The sequence below is a fragment of the Capra hircus genome, chromosome 4 (genome assembly GCF_001704415.2).
Source record: "Capra hircus breed San Clemente chromosome 4, ASM170441v1, whole genome shotgun sequence".
Taxonomy (NCBI): Eukaryota; Metazoa; Chordata; class Mammalia; order Artiodactyla; family Bovidae; genus Capra; species Capra hircus.
Genome location: NC_030811.1, coordinates 32,032,176 through 32,048,116, shown reverse-complemented (window position 1 = coordinate 32,048,116; position 15,941 = coordinate 32,032,176).

The following is a 15,941-nucleotide window of genomic DNA, read 5'->3' as shown; positions in this document are numbered from 1 at the left end:
TTGATTCCTGGATTGGGAAGATCCACTGGAGAAGGGATAGGCTACCCATTCCAGTATTCTTAGGCTTCCCTGGTGCCTCAGAGGGTAAAGAATCTGCCTGCAACCTGGGAGACCTGGGTTTGATCCCTGAGTTGGGAAGATCCTCTGGAGAAGGGAATGGCTACCCACTCCAATAATCTTGCCTGAAGAATCCCCATGGACAGAGGAGCCTGGTGGGATACAGTCCATAAGGTTGTGCAGAGTTGGACACAACTGAAGTGACAGAACACACCCACGTTGCTTTACAATGTAATGTTAGTTCCTGCTGTATAGCAAAGTGAGTCAGCTATACATATACACATATCCCCTCTTTTTTGGATTTCCATCCCATTTAGGTCACCACAGAGAACTGAGTAGAATTCCCTGTACTATACTGTAGGTTGTCATTAGTTATCTGTTTTGTACATAGCAGTGTATAAATGTAAATTCCAATCTCTCAATTCATCCCACTCTTTCTTTCCCCCTTGGTGTCCATATGTTTGTTCTCTACATTTGTGTCTTTATTTTTGCTTTGCAAACAGATTCTTCTGTACCGTTTTTCTAGATTCCACATATATGTGTTAATATATGATATTTGTTTTTCTGACTACATCACTCTGTATGACATCCTTGTAAGACTCCATCAGAATACACCCATCATGCCTTTAACACATAAGCCCAAAGTCCCAGGTTATTTTTATCACTTGTATTTTCCTCTCTCTATCCTCTCAGGGATCCAGATTCACATACCTCCCTGACCTGACAAACCTGTCCATTTTATCCTTGTAATTTAAAATTTGCAGTCAATCATCTCTTTTCTGAATGGTCACTGTGCTTTCTTGCTTTCTCTGCAGTGTTTATTTTTTTCTTTGTTTATTTTTAACTATGGTAAGGTAAACATACCATAAGCTTACAATTTTAATGATTTTTCAAATGTACAGTTCAGTGACTTTGTTGTTCAATCAACCTGCTATCCACCTCGTGGACATTTCCCCTGCAGCCCCTTTGACTGATGGTTATTTCTGTCTCACCGGTCGACTCTCACTGGACAGGGAAGGAGCAGGTGTTTCCTCATTGCTGTTTGGGAACATTGCTCTTCCATTAGTTACTTGTTGGACAGCCCCAAGTTATTGAAGCATGTGGAATCAGATTCAACTGAACATCAGGCTACACCTCTCCGAGTTGAATCATCCACAGACCCCTAGTTACAATGACTAGATTTCAGCACCGTGGTCACTCATTATAGAGTTAAATTAAAGTTTAATAGAAAGTTAATATTTTTCTTTCTTCATTGGCTTAAATTGTTTGGGAACACATTTGCCATGAGAGAAGGAAGGTGGGACTGGCTTCTTTTCCATTGTCTTTCTCCCAGATCCAGGCAGCTGCTGACTCCTTCAGGGTGGAAGAAGAGTGGAGTGGCTTCAGGGAGAAGCAGGAAGTGTTTACTTGACAAGTGTCAATCTGTAACTGAGTCTTAAAACTGACTTTTGTCTTAGGATGGCAACTTCAAAAAAAGTTATGCTTGACTCTTAAAAAGACATTGAGTTTGATTGCAAAAGAGCCAAGTTTGTGACTCTGTTATTTAAAAGAAAACTGCGTGATAAAATAATTTTTAATATATAATTTCAACCACATTGCTTCAGGATGAGATCTCATTGGCTGGAATGCATAACAATTAGACTGTCCTTGCCAGGGGAGATTCTTTGGCAGGTTTTGGCTTAACTGATTTTATTTTATTTTATTATTATAGGGATTTAGCCAAATTTCATTTGGGAATTGATCAGTGAAAATACAGTCCAGTTTCTTCATGTAAAACCCTGGAGTTAAATAATTAATTGGTTCTTAGTTTTATTTATGTACTCAGGAGAAGATAGCACTGAAATCTATAAATAACAGCAGATAAATGCCATTTCTACCTATTTCCTAATTCTAAAGGTAAATGTTGTATTAAAAAAAATCAAACCAACAAATGAACAAATACACGTTTGGGGCCAATCCATTTCAAATAGCAAGCCAGGTATTACTTACTGTTAGTACCATTTGATATATCTTTTTGTCTGTTTTAATGGTTGATTGTAGTTGGAATTACAGGAAATTAAAATCAGAACATCTAGAAAATAGAGTTTTCATAGCTAAGAATTTGTGTGAAAGTTTTTACTTCGGTTTTTATTCACTGGATTTTTTTCACTTTTCTAGTTAAAAAAAAAAAAAGACCCTCATTTTTCTTCCCTTTTAGGATAAAAGTATAAATTCAGTTTAAACACTACCATGAATTTACTTGGTTTGCTATTCATTTTGTAACATAAAACTAAAGAGACATTTGGCTTCATCATGTCTAATTCTTTTTCCTCTTCTCATTTTTAAGGAGAATGCTGTGATGGTGAAAACTATGAGCCAGTATAACCCCTGGGTGGCATGGTTAAAAGAGATGCTGCTCTTGATAGTGTTCCCTCATTCAGCCCTCAAGCCAGCAATGTCTCCAGTGATCAAACAATGACCTTTTAACATTTTCTAGGCGGCCCCAACAATGCAGCGTCAGCATTTCTTCAATGTGGATCTGAATCTTCAGTTATTCAATATTATATCAAATCCTTTGGAGACTCAGAGTGGATCAACAATTGCCATAATGTATCCAAATGGATTAGAGTATTATCCTTATTTCTCTCCAGAGGGAAAATCTTTTAATGGAGGGATACCACAGAATATATGCTGGACTGAATGAAGCACATGCTGGAATCAAGAGTGGCAGGAGAAACATCAATAACCTCAGATACGCAGATGATATCACACTTATGGCAGAAAGTGAAGAAGAACTAAAGAGCTTCTTGTTGAACATGAAGGAGGAGAGTGCAAAAGTTGGCTTAAAACTCAATATTCAGAAAACTAAGATCATGGCATTCAGTCCCATCACTTCATGGGAAATAGATGGGGAAACAGTGGAAACAGTGACACTTTATTTTGGGGGGCTCCAAAATCACTGCAGATGGTGGCTGCAGTCATGAAATTAAAAGACTCTTACTCCTTGGAATAAAAGTTATGACCAACTTAGACAGCATATTAAAATGCAGAGACATTACTTGGCCAACAAAGGTCCATCTAGTCTAAGCTATGGTTTTTCCAGTAGTCATGTATGGATGTGAGAGTTGGGCCATAAAGAAAGCTGAGCACTAAAGAACTGATGTTTTTGAACTGTGGTGTTCAAAAGAAGACTCTTGAGAGTCCCTTGGAGAGCAAGGAGATCTAACCAGTCCATCCTAAAGGAAATCAGTCCTGAATATTCATTGGAAGGACTGTTGTTAAAGCTGAATCTCTAATACTTTGGCTACCTGATGCAAAGAACTGATTCATTGGAAAAGACCCTGATGCTGGGAAAGACTGAAGGCAGGAGGAGAAGGGGAGGACAGAGGATTAGATGGTTGGATAGCATCACCGACTCAATGGACATGAGTTTGAACAAGCTCCGGAAGTCGGTGATGGACAGGGAGTCCCGGCATGCTGAAGTCCATGGGGTCGTAAAGAGTCAGATATGACTGAGTGACTGAACTGAATTGACCACAGAATATGAGCCTTCCTACACACCTGAGGATGACTGCTGATGACATTGTAAAAGCTGTTCCTTGGTGGAGATCAGAAGGTCTTGTTATCATTGACTGGGAAAGCTAGAAGCCACAGTGGGAAAGAAATTGAGGCAATAGTGTAGTAAAAACGACTCTTTAAACTTTACTAGAAATCACCATCTGGACTGGTCAGAAATGAAAGTGAGAACAGTTGCCCAAAAGGAATTTGAAACTGCTGGAAAGAGTATTATGAATGCTACTCTCACACTGGCTTTAGAAATGAGACCAAAATATTTCTGAGGCTTTTATCTCTATCCAGACTGCTACAATTATGATTATAGGATAAATCCACAGACCTACACAGGTAAATGCCCGAGTGATCAAATTTTCCACAGTGACTAACTTAAATGGCTATGGGAAGAAAGCAGAGTCTTTATATTTCAGTATGTCAAGTTCACATGCTTTGAAATTTATTCATTATTGAGTTAGAGAAGCTATTAGAATTGCTGAAATGGCTAGATATGGCTATGTTTCACCAGTTGTTATTTTTTTCCAGACCATTTTATTTGTATAGTATTGAAACTCTGTCACAGGCAAGAAAAAATGTTCACATGTTTTAGAAAATAAAATTTAGTACATTTTAAATTTAGGAAAAACTGTTTTAGAATGCTTATTAAAGTTACCCCTTCAAATGTCAAGCCAATTCTGGAACAGCGTCAAAGACAAATAGATCTTTACCTAGAATTTTTAGATGATGATTCTTACCAGCTTAACATTTAAAAGGATTTCCTGCAGAACAATTGTTGAACATAAGCTAAATTATGTAACAGATAGATTAGCTTGAACCAGGGAGAAATTTCATTTTAAAAAAACAGCTCTTAATACCAAAGAGTAGCAGTAACTTTTCAAATAAGAAACATAAGAAATAAAGCTTAGGTGAATTACTAACCAACTATATAATCAGTATATTCCATTTTAATGTTTTAATTCATTAGGTTACTTGAAAAATAACATAGACCCTACTGATTTCATTGTTGAGAATCTACAATGTGATCTAGTAGTGTCAAGGCCCTAAAAATGGTTTATATAAATGTAAGCCTTTGACTGTGTGGATCACAGCAAACTGGAAAATTCTGAGAGAGATGGGAATACCAGACCACCTGACCTGCCTCTTGAGATACCTGTATGCAGGTCAAGAAGCAACAGTTAGAACTGGACATGAAACAACAGACTGGTTCCAAATAGGAAAAGGAGTACATATATTGTCACCCAGCTTATTTAACTTATATGCAGAATACATCATAAGAAACGCTGGGCTGGAGGAAGCACAAGCTGAAATCAAGATTGCAGGGAGAAATATCAATAACCTCAGATATGCAGATGACATCACCCTCAGTGGCAGAAAATGAAGAAGAACTAAAGAGCCCCTTGATGAAAGTGAAAGAGGAGAGTGAAAAAGTTGGCTTAAAACTCAACATTCAGAAAAGTAAGATCATGGCATCCGGTCCCATCACTTCATGGAAAATAGATGTGGAAACAGTGGCTGACGTTATTTTTCTGGGCTCCAAAATCACTGCAGATGGTGACTGCAGCCATGAAATTAAAAGACGCTTACTCCTCGGAAGGAAAGTTATGACCAACCTAGATAGCATATAAAAAGCAGAGACATTACTTTGCCAACAAAGGTCCATCTTTTCAAAACTATGGTTTTTCCAGTGATCATGTATGGATGTGAGAGTTGGACTATAAAGAAAGCTGAGTGCTGAAGAATTGATGCTTTTGAACTGTGGTGTTGGAGAAGACTCTTGAGAGTCCCTTGGACTGCAAGGAGAGCCAACCAGTCCATCCTAAAGGAGATCAGTCCTGGGTGTTCATTGGAAGGACTGATGTTGAAGCTGAAACTCCAATAATTTGGCCACCTGATGCGAAGAGCTGACTCATTTGAGAAGACCCTGATGGTGGGAAAGATTGAGGGCAGGAGGAGAAGGGGATGACAGAAGATGAGATGGTTGGATGGCATCACCGACTCAACAGGCATGGGTTTGGGTGGACTTCGGAAGTTGGTGAGGGACAGGGAGGCCTGGCGTACTGTGGTTCATGGGGTTGCAAAGAGTCAGACACAAGTGAGAGACTGAACTGAACTGGTGTGAAGAGCTGACTCATTACAAAAGCCCCTGTTGCTGGGAAAGATTAAAGGCAGGAGGATAAGGGAACGATAGAGGATGAGAAAGGTTGGATAGCATCACCAACTTGATGGACATGAGTTTGAGCAAGCTCCAGGAGTTGGTGATGGACAGGCAGGGCTGGTGTGTTGCACTCTATGGGGTCACAAAGAGTCGAACACAACTGAGCGACTCAACTGAACTGAACTGAATATTATTTTTAGATTTAACACAATGTGGGAAGCACAAAGATGTGGAAATGAGCTGTTTTGGAAGATAACGAATTTGCAGACACTTGAAAGTGTTCAAATTTTAGGTAGATTGTTATTTAAGTAGGATGCTGTGGTAGGAATTCCATCACTGGATGGGGTAGCTAGGTGAGAAACTCCTTAAATTTCCATTCATACCTGTGAGCTCAGTATTTTGCTATTCTAGTACCTAACACAGAAGTGCTGCAGTCCTTTGGGTCACCTGGGGTTGGACATGACTGAGCGACTGAACTAACACAAAAGTGGGGCCATTGAACAGACAATAGATAGCTCACCTCCTTGAACCACTCATATTTGAGATAACAACACTTAAATACAGTATAAATTCTTCCTCAAATATTTTAGAATTAAGTCCATCGATCCAAACAATGTTGATTAGTCCTGACATTTCCATCCTTGAAGGATTACTCAGTATTACTCAAAATAGAGTGTTCTCAGATTTAGGAGGAAAAGAAACAGTACCATGACAAAAAGTTGAGGGTGTCAGAGGTACCTAATCTGCCTCTCACTCAAACATGCATCTTTTCTTACCTTTTTTTTTTTTTTTTAAGAAAGAAAGCCTTGATAAGGCTTTCTGTATTCCAGCAGGAAAACTGCCATATGGGAACAACACTAATTCCTGGAAATTGTTGAGTATGTTGAGTCTATTCTGCTTCTGGCTAACTTCATACCACTACTAGTTCTAATCCTAACTTCTGGTGCAACATTGAATAAATCAAATCCTTATTTCAAAAATCAGTTCTCCAGGTATTTGATGATGTCAGTCATGCCTACCAAAGTTGTCTCAATGAGCTATTTCTCAACTAACAGATCTCTCAACTCATGTCATATTCTTAGATCTTTTTTCGAAAAAGACTAGATTATATTTATCCATTCAAAAATATATTGAGTGCTTACAATGTGTTAGATACAATATATTATTAGTAACAATGAGTAGAAAATAATAATCCATGTAGTCAGATAGTTTGTCTTGAGATAATGAGATGAGCTACATTTTAATGAAAGTGTTGTTTATAACTTTCCCATTTTTTTTGATTTTTAAAGTAAATTAGGGGCTAAATATCACCTCTGAGCTCTACTTCAGAAAACCAAAATATAGAATTATCTGAGTAGTTCAGTTCAGTTCAGTTCAGTTCATTTCAGTCACTCAGTCGTGACCGACTCTTTGCAACCCCATGAATCGCAGCACGCCAGGCCTCCCTGTCCATCACCAACTCCTGGAGTTTACTCAGACTTGCGTCCATTGAGTCAGTGATGCCATCCAGCCATCTCATCCTCGGTTGTCCCCTTCTTCTCCTGCCCCCAATCCCTCACAGCATCAAAGTCTTTTCCAGAGTCAACTCTTTGCATGAGGTGGCCAAAGTACTGGAGTTTCAGCTTTAGCATCATTCCTTCCAAAGAAATCCCAGGGTTGATCTCCTTCAGAATGGACTGGTTGGATCTCCTTGCAGTCCCAGGGATTCTCAAGAGTCTTCTCCAACATTGCAGTTCAGAAGCATCAATTCTTCAGCACTCTGCCTTCTTCACAGTCCAACTCTCACATCAGTACAGGACTACTGGAAAAACCATAGCCTTGACTAGACGGACCTTAGTTGGCAAAGTAATGTCTCTGCTTTTGAATATGCTAGTAGTATATTGAAAAGCCTCAATGCTATCTTATTGCCTTCCATGTATCACATATCAGCAAACAGCATGGATCTTTCTCATTTACTGTCTAAATGACATTTATTATGTCATAATATCATCTTATGTTCTCCATAATATAATTATGAGATCACTTTAAACCAACTCTGCTGGATATTTTCTTTCCAGCGTCTCAGTTTGAAAGAGAGACTTGATTTCATTTAATGAACACAATGCTAGTTACTATAACAGAAGAGTGATTTTCTTTCTCATTTCATTATGTAGACAAATTGTGAAACATAATGCTAGGTTACTGGAGACTTCATATAATGCAGAGGAGCTTTGCTGTAGCATGGCCACTTTCTCATTCTGCCTTTGAACACTTTTCTTTGTACTGGATCTCTGATTCTCCATACCTTGCAGGGAAGGAAAGAATGCAGACTGTCCATCAGTCATTCCTTCTCTCTTTCATCTCTCCCTGTTTCCTGCTTCTTTGCTCTTGGTCTATAATCATGAACATGACCTCCTCTGTTTCTCATCCTGGTGAATTATAATCTACTTAGTCATCCCACTTGAAAGTCACCGGGATGCCTCCCTTCTCTCTCCATTATCCAGTAGGTAACTAAATCTTATCCATCTTAATTTTCAAAGAACCATTCAACCCGTCCTCTCTGCTTTACACAGACTGACCTCGTCTTTGTTGAGACCCTTATCATTTCTCACTGAATGGTTTGCGTCATCTCCTAATTTGGGGTCCCTGCCTGCCATCTTGACTTCTCCCTCTTTATGGGACAGTCAAATACCTATCAAGATTGCAAATGTGTGGTCTTGCAGTACCAAAATTTTCTTATAGTTAAGCCCTTATACTTTAAAATTGCTTAATAAAGAATAGCTTAAAAGACACTGTATTTGGATTCTATTTACATACAATGATCCAGATGCCTTTACTTCTCCCCAATTCCTCTGTACTTTTTATTGTAAGAGTTACTGGCACCTCTCTGGATATACCAGGCTTATCCCTGTGTATGAGTCTCTGCTATTTTGCTTCATAATGGATATAGAACTCTTATGGGACTTTATAAGGGATTAGTCTATCATTTAAATGATTAATCCTCTTTGTATTTTGGTAAGGCTCTTTCTCTTGCTGCTGCTGCTGCTAAGTCGCTTCAGTCATGTCCAACTCTGTGTGACCCCCATAGACGGCAGCCCACCAAGCTCTCCCATCCCTGGGATTCTCCAGGCAAGAACACTGAAGTGGGTTGCCATTTCCTTCTCCAATGCATGAAAGGAAAAGTGAAAGTGAAGTCGCTCAGTCATGTCTGACTCTTAGTGACCCCATGGACTGCAGCCTACCAGGCTCCTCCATCCATGGGATTTTCCAGGCGAGAGTACTGGAGTGGGTTGCCATTGCCTTCTCCTTCTTTCTCCTGAGTCTTACCAAAATACAAAAGTCAGGTATTAGTAATACTAGGCTTTCCAGGTGGCGCTAGTGATAAAGAACCTTCTTGCCCTTGCAGGAGACTTAGATGCACGTTCAATCCCTGGATCAGGAAGATCCCCTGGAGAAGGGTGTGGCAATCCACTCTAGTATTCTTGCCTGGAAAATCCCATGGACAGAGGAGTCTGGCGGGCTACAGTCTACAGGGTTGCAAAGAGTTGGACATGACTGAAGATACTTAGCATGCACACACATGGATAATGGAATCACATTTTGAAAGTGATCTAATGAGATCTCTGTTTCCCCTGTAGGGGACCTGCTTGTCTGTGCAAAATATTATTCAAGGGCCATTGGGCTTATGCTGTTTATGTTAATATGCAAAGTCTATGTAACAATAATAAGGGATGTGTTTGAAAAACAGCTGAATCTTCCACCTGTCTCCATATGCCTGAAAGTAGCAGTAAAAGATACATCCTATATAAGAGCTTGAGGGTCGCCGTTTCTCTAGTCAATAAGCTGAAGACAATAAAGAGCGTGAAGGATGGATTTGTGTGCCGCTGCTCTTACTGTCATGGTTGGCTTGGAGACTCTTGCCAGCAACATTCTTCAGGTGACTTGAGAGAGAAGAACAAGGCTCCTATGGCTAACTTTACATTATCAGTTTTTCTCAACATGACCTTATCTGTGATTCTGTTGTTTTTCACTCCCTATGGCATGTCAATTTTTCCCTTGAAATACTGAAGCGTAGAAAATGCTGATTTTTTTCCTTTAACTTCAATTTACTTCTAAAATATTTGTTACCTTTAAAGTTTAAAAAAATGGGTATTCATTGGCTCCAAGCATTGATAGAGTAAGTATTTATTGGATGCTTACCTCATGTAAGGATAAGAATGTGAAGTACCAAAGTCTCTGTCCTTGGGGCGCTTAGCTTCTTGTAGGAAAATGAATGATAATAAATGAACAAATACATTTATATCAAATGGTGCTAAGTGCTGTGGAGAATAACAAAGAAGGGTAAAGGGACTGGGGAGAGCACTGGAGAATGTATCCAGGATCGCCAGACACAGCTCCCTAATGAGAGGACCCGAAGTTAGGAGGACCAGATCACAAGATGTCTGAGAAGAGCATTCTCAGATTAGGGAAGAACAAAAGCAAGAGACGTTACGTGAGAGCAAGTTTGGACGGTTTCAGGACCTCAAGAAGGCCAGTGTGACTGATGCAGCAGGAAGAGCGAGTCAGGTCATTAATTAACTCTATTTGAACTACAGTCTGAGTGAAGTTTCAAACTTTAAAAAAATAACTTAAGAGAAATTTCTGGAGGAAAATGAGGCAAAATATATCAATATTTTGTTATTATTATTTTTTAAAGTATCAGCTCAGTTCAGTCGCTCAGTCATGTCAAAGTCTTTGTGACCCCATGAATCACAGCATGCCAGGTCTCCCTGTCCATCACCAACTCCCGGAGTCCACTCAAACCCATGTCCATTGAGTCGGTGACACCATCCACCCGTCTCATCCTCTGTCATCCCCTTCACCTCCTGCCTTCAATCTGTCCCAGCATCACAGTCTTTTCAAATGAGTCAGCTCTTCGCATCAGGTGGTCAAAGTATTGGAGTTTCAGCTTCAACATCAGTCCTTCCAATGAACACCCAGGACTGATCTCCTTTAGGATGGACTGGTAGGATCTCCTTGCAATCCAAGGCACTCTCAAGAGTCTTCTCCAACACCACAGTTCAAAAGCATCAATTCTTTGGTGCTCAGCTTTCTTCACAGTCCAACTCTCACATCCACACATGACCACTGGAAAAACCATAGCCTTGACTAGATGGAACTTTGTTGGCAGAGTAATATCTCGGCTTTTTAATATATTGTCAAGGTTGGTCATAACTTTCCTTCCAAGGAGCAAGCGTCTTTTAATTTCATGGCTGCAGTCACCATCTGCAGTGATTTTGGAGCACCCCAAAATAAAGTCATCTGAGTTAAATTCACCCATTCCAGTCCATTTTAGTTTGCTGATTCCTAGAATGCTGACGTTCACTCTTGCCATCTCTTGTTTGATCACTTCCAATTTGCCTAGATTCATGGACCTGACATTCCAGGTTCCTGTGCAATGTTGCTCTTTACAGCATCTGACCTTCCTTCTATCACCAGTCACATCCACAACCAGGTATTGTTTTTGCTTTGGCTCCATCCCTTCATTCTTTCTGGAGTTATTTCTCCACTGATCTCCAGTAGCATATTGGGCACCTACTGACCTGGGGAGTTCCTCTTTCAGTATCCTATAATTTTGCCTTTTCATACTGTTTATGGGGTTCTCAAGGCAAGAATACTGAAGTGCTTTGCCATTCCCTTCTCCAGTGGACCACATTCTGTCAGACCTCTCCACCATGCCCACCCTAGATAGCATATTGAAAAGCAGAGACACTACTTTGCCAACAAAGGTCCGTCTAGTCAAGGCTATGGTTTTTCCAGTGGTCATGTGTGGATGTGAGAGTTGGACTGTGAAGAAGGCTGAGTGCTGAAGAATTGATGCTTTTGAACTGTGGTGTTGGAGAAGACTCTTGAGAGTCCCTTGGACTGCAAGGAGATCCAATTAGTCCATTTTGAAGGAGATCAGCCCTGGGATTTCTTTGGAGGGAATGATGCTGAAGCTGAAACTCCAGTACTTTGGCCACCTCATGCGAAGAGTTGACTCACTGGGAAAGACTGTGATGCTGGGAGGGATTGGGGGCAGGAGGAGAAGGGGATGACAGAGGATGAGATGGCTGGATGGCATCACTGACTTGATGGATGTGAGTCTGAGTGAACTCCGGGAGTTGATGATGGACAGGGAGGCCTGGCGTGCTGCAATTCATGGGGTTGCAGAGTCAGACACGATTGAGCGACTGAACTGAACTGAACTAAAATAAAGTCAGCCACTGTTTCCACTGTTTCCCCATCTATTTACCATGAACTGATGGGACCGGATGTCATGATCTTAGTTTACTGAATGTTGAGCTTTAAGCCAACCTTTTCACTCTCCTCTTTCACTTTCATCAAGAGGCTTTTTAGCTCCTCTTCACTTTCTGCCATAAGGATCATGTCATCTGCATATCTGAGATTATTGATATTTCTCCCTGCAATCTTGATTCCAGCTTGTGCTTCCTCCAGCCCAGCATTTTTCATGATGTACTCTGCATATAAGTTAAATAAGCAGGGTGACAATATACAGCCTTGATGGACTCCTTTTCCTATTTGGAACCAGTCTGTTCTTCCATGTCTAGTTCTAACTGTTGCTTCCTGACCTGCAGATAGATTTCTCAAGAGGCAAGTCAGGTGGTCTGGTATTCCCATCTCTTTCAGAATTTTCCACAGTTTATTGTGATCCACACAGTCAAAGGATTTGGCATAGGCAATAAAGCAGAAATAGATGCTTTTCTGGAACTCTCTTGCTTTTTCCATGATCCAGCAGATGTTGGCAATTTGATCTCTGGTTCCTCTGCCTTTTCTAAAACCAGCTTGAAGTTCACGGTTCATGTATTGCTGAAGCCTGGCTTGGAGAATTTTGAGCATTACTTTACTAGCGTGTGAGATGAGTGCAATTGTGCGGTAGTTTGAGCATTCTTTGGCATTGCCTTTCTTTGGGATTGGAATGAAAAGTGACCTTTTCCAGTCCTGCGGCCACTGCTGAGTTTTCCAAATTTGCTGGCATATTGAGTGCAGCACTTTCACAGCATCATCTTTCCGGATTTGAAATAGCTCAACTGTAATTCCAACACCTCCACTAGCTTTGTTCATGGTGATGCTTCCTAAGGCCCACTTGACTTCACATTCCAGGATGTCTGGCTCTAGGTGAGTGATCACACCATCGTGATTATCTGGGTCATGAAGATCTTTTTTGTACAATTCTTCTGTGTATTCTTGCCACCTCTTCTTAATATCTTCTGTTTCTGTTAGGTCCCTATCATTTCTCTCTTATATTCATCTTTGCATGAAATATTCCCTTGGTATCTCTAATTTTCTTGAAGAGATCTCTAGTCTTTCCCATTCTATTGTTTTCCTCTATTTCTATGCATTGATCACTGAGGAAGGCTTTCTTATCTCTCTTTGCTATTCTTTGGAACTCTGCATTCAAATGGGAATGTCTTTCCTTTTCTCTTTTGCTTTTCACTTCCCTTCATTTCAGAGCTATTTGTAAGGCCTCCTCAGACAGCCATGTTACTTTTTGCAGTTCTTTTTCTTGGGGATGGTCTTGATTCCTGTCTCCTGTACACTGGATGCTGTTGCTGCTGCTGCTAAGTCACTTCAGTCGTGTCCAACTCTGTGCGACCCCAGAGATGGCAGCCCACCAGGCTCCCCTGTCCCTGGGATTTTCCAGGCAAGAACACTGGAGTGGGTTGCCATTTTCTTCTCCAATAAATGAAAGTGAAAAGGAAAGTGCACATTGGATAGAACATATAATATGATTAGATGTTGCTACAATGGTCTTGAGATTCCAGTTGTTAACAACAAACTGGGAAATTTGTAATAAGTTCATATGAGATATGGAATGCACAACATGGGAGCTAAGGAAGGCAACCGTTGTGTGATAGCTGTTCCTACTCCAGGGATTGGGAATTCTACATGACACAAGAGACCCCAGGTTATCAAATCATGGGTCAAGAGGGAATCTATACTGAATACTACAGGGCTCAATTTCATTCCTGGTAATTCATTTGGCAATCATCAATATCAGAAGGTAAGTCCTATTAGACTCTCCTAAGATGGAATTTAGGACTTCCCTGGTGGCTCAGACTACCAGTATAGCATCTGTCTACAATGTGAGAGACCTGGGTTTTACACAGGAAATTCTTTGATGAGATACTTGCTGGTTTATTAAAGTATACTATATCTCAGCAATTGATTTTCTCTTAGTTTTTAATTCATGGCAAGCCATTTGAAAATTTCTCAATGCCCTTTGATCTGACCTAGCTGTAATTCAGATCATTTTCTTTCATAAAGACTCAAAAGAAATTATAATCTCAAATATTGTTTTCCTCCTTAATTTAGGGGATGTATTATCTTGCCTGATACTTTCCAAAGATTAGATTTTTGTATGTATTTTCAGTTCAGTTCAGTTCAGTTCAGTCGCTCAGTCGTGTCCGACTCTTTGCGACCCCATGAATCGCAGCACGCTAGGCCTCCCTGTCCATCACCAACTCCCGGAGTTCACTCAGACTCTCGTCCATCGAGTCCGTGATGCCATCCAGCCATCTCATCCTGGGTCGTCCCCTTCTCCTCCTGCCCCCAATCCCTCCCAGCATCAGAGTCTTTTCCAATGAGTCAACTCTTCGCATGAGGTGTCCAAAATACTGAAGTTTCAGCTTTAGCATCATTCCTTCCAAAGAAATCCCAGAGCTGATCTCCTTCAGAATGGACTGGTTGGATCTCCTTGCAGTCCAAGGGACTCTCAAGAGTCTTCTCCAACACCACAGTTCAAACGCATTTATCCAGGCATATAGAACATAGATAGGTAGATCCCTTTCAGATTCAAACTTCATTTGTTTGTGTATTCATTTATTTTCAAGAGAAGTAAAAGTTAAAGGGGCAGTGAGCCAGATTGGGGGCTATTTCTAAGTTCACCTATTTTGTTGGTATCCTGCTGTTGCAAAGCTGCAACTGAAGTAATTAGGTTCTTGTGCCCAAGCAAGAAATTTTTTTTTTATCACTGTTAATAAGTTGGTGCTAAGTCATGATAAGTGAAAAGGAATAGCTCCTTCTATCCTTACAGTGAAAACTTTTTCAACAATTATATGAGTCTTGATATGCACTGAATTCTAATAAGGCAGGCAAATGTATATATTAATATATATGATCACTATTTTGAAGATAAAGAAAATAAGAAATATGATATGGAGCTATTAGAGGTATAGCAAATTTTACCCACTAATCAGTGAATATGTAAAAGATATCATAGACATCACTGCTCTCCATTGTTTAGCGGTGCCTCCAAAATAGTCAAGGCGTAAGAAGAATTAAGGTAGATAAAAGAAAAAGGGAAAGCATATAGAAAATACATAGAAAATATGACCTTCAATTCAATTACCCACAAATCATCATTTAAGTTTTTCTAAATTCAAAATGTTTTATTTCACTTTAATAGCAGGCCAAAGAAACTAAAAGTAAAGGATGGCATATTTCTAACAATCGATACTTCAAAAATTTTTGTTAAAAATAATCTGCTCAAGTTAAAAATAGATTGTGGAAAACACTGAATTATTGTTATTTATTTTGACTTGTGTAACTTTGGGTTTACAGACAACTGTCTCACAAAAAGTTTTATCTAAATTATATTATCAGTTATATCTAATCCAAAACCAAACATAAACATTTGTATTTTTCTTAAAGATTAGAATTTAAATACCATTCCCATGGCATAATTCTCCAAGAGACATTAATAAAGGTTACAAATGTAAGCAAACTGTCTTATAAATGCTACAAACCATTTTAGTAGATGAAACATACCTTCTAAGATGATAGATAACATCTGTTAGAAACCCTGAGAGTTCCCATCTCCTTCCTGAATTAAAGACACTTTATCTGTTCTCTAATTCAGTGTTGTTTCTTACCTTCTATTAATTGTTAAGATCACAGTACCCTTGATTGAAGACACACGAGATATTTGTCTTCTTCCAGTGTTGTAGACGTTCCACAACGCGCATTTTTAAATCGGAAGGAATATACGTCTTCATCTCAGAAATGTCATAATTATGCTTTCTGGTCTTTAGCACATCCGTGTCACTGTGCTTATTTGTATATGGGAGCTATTTTTCACAAAGCCTTCTAGTTTTCTCTTCTAATTTAGACTCTTGTGTTCAGCACAGGATAATTTTCTTTCACAATGTTTCAAATGGTT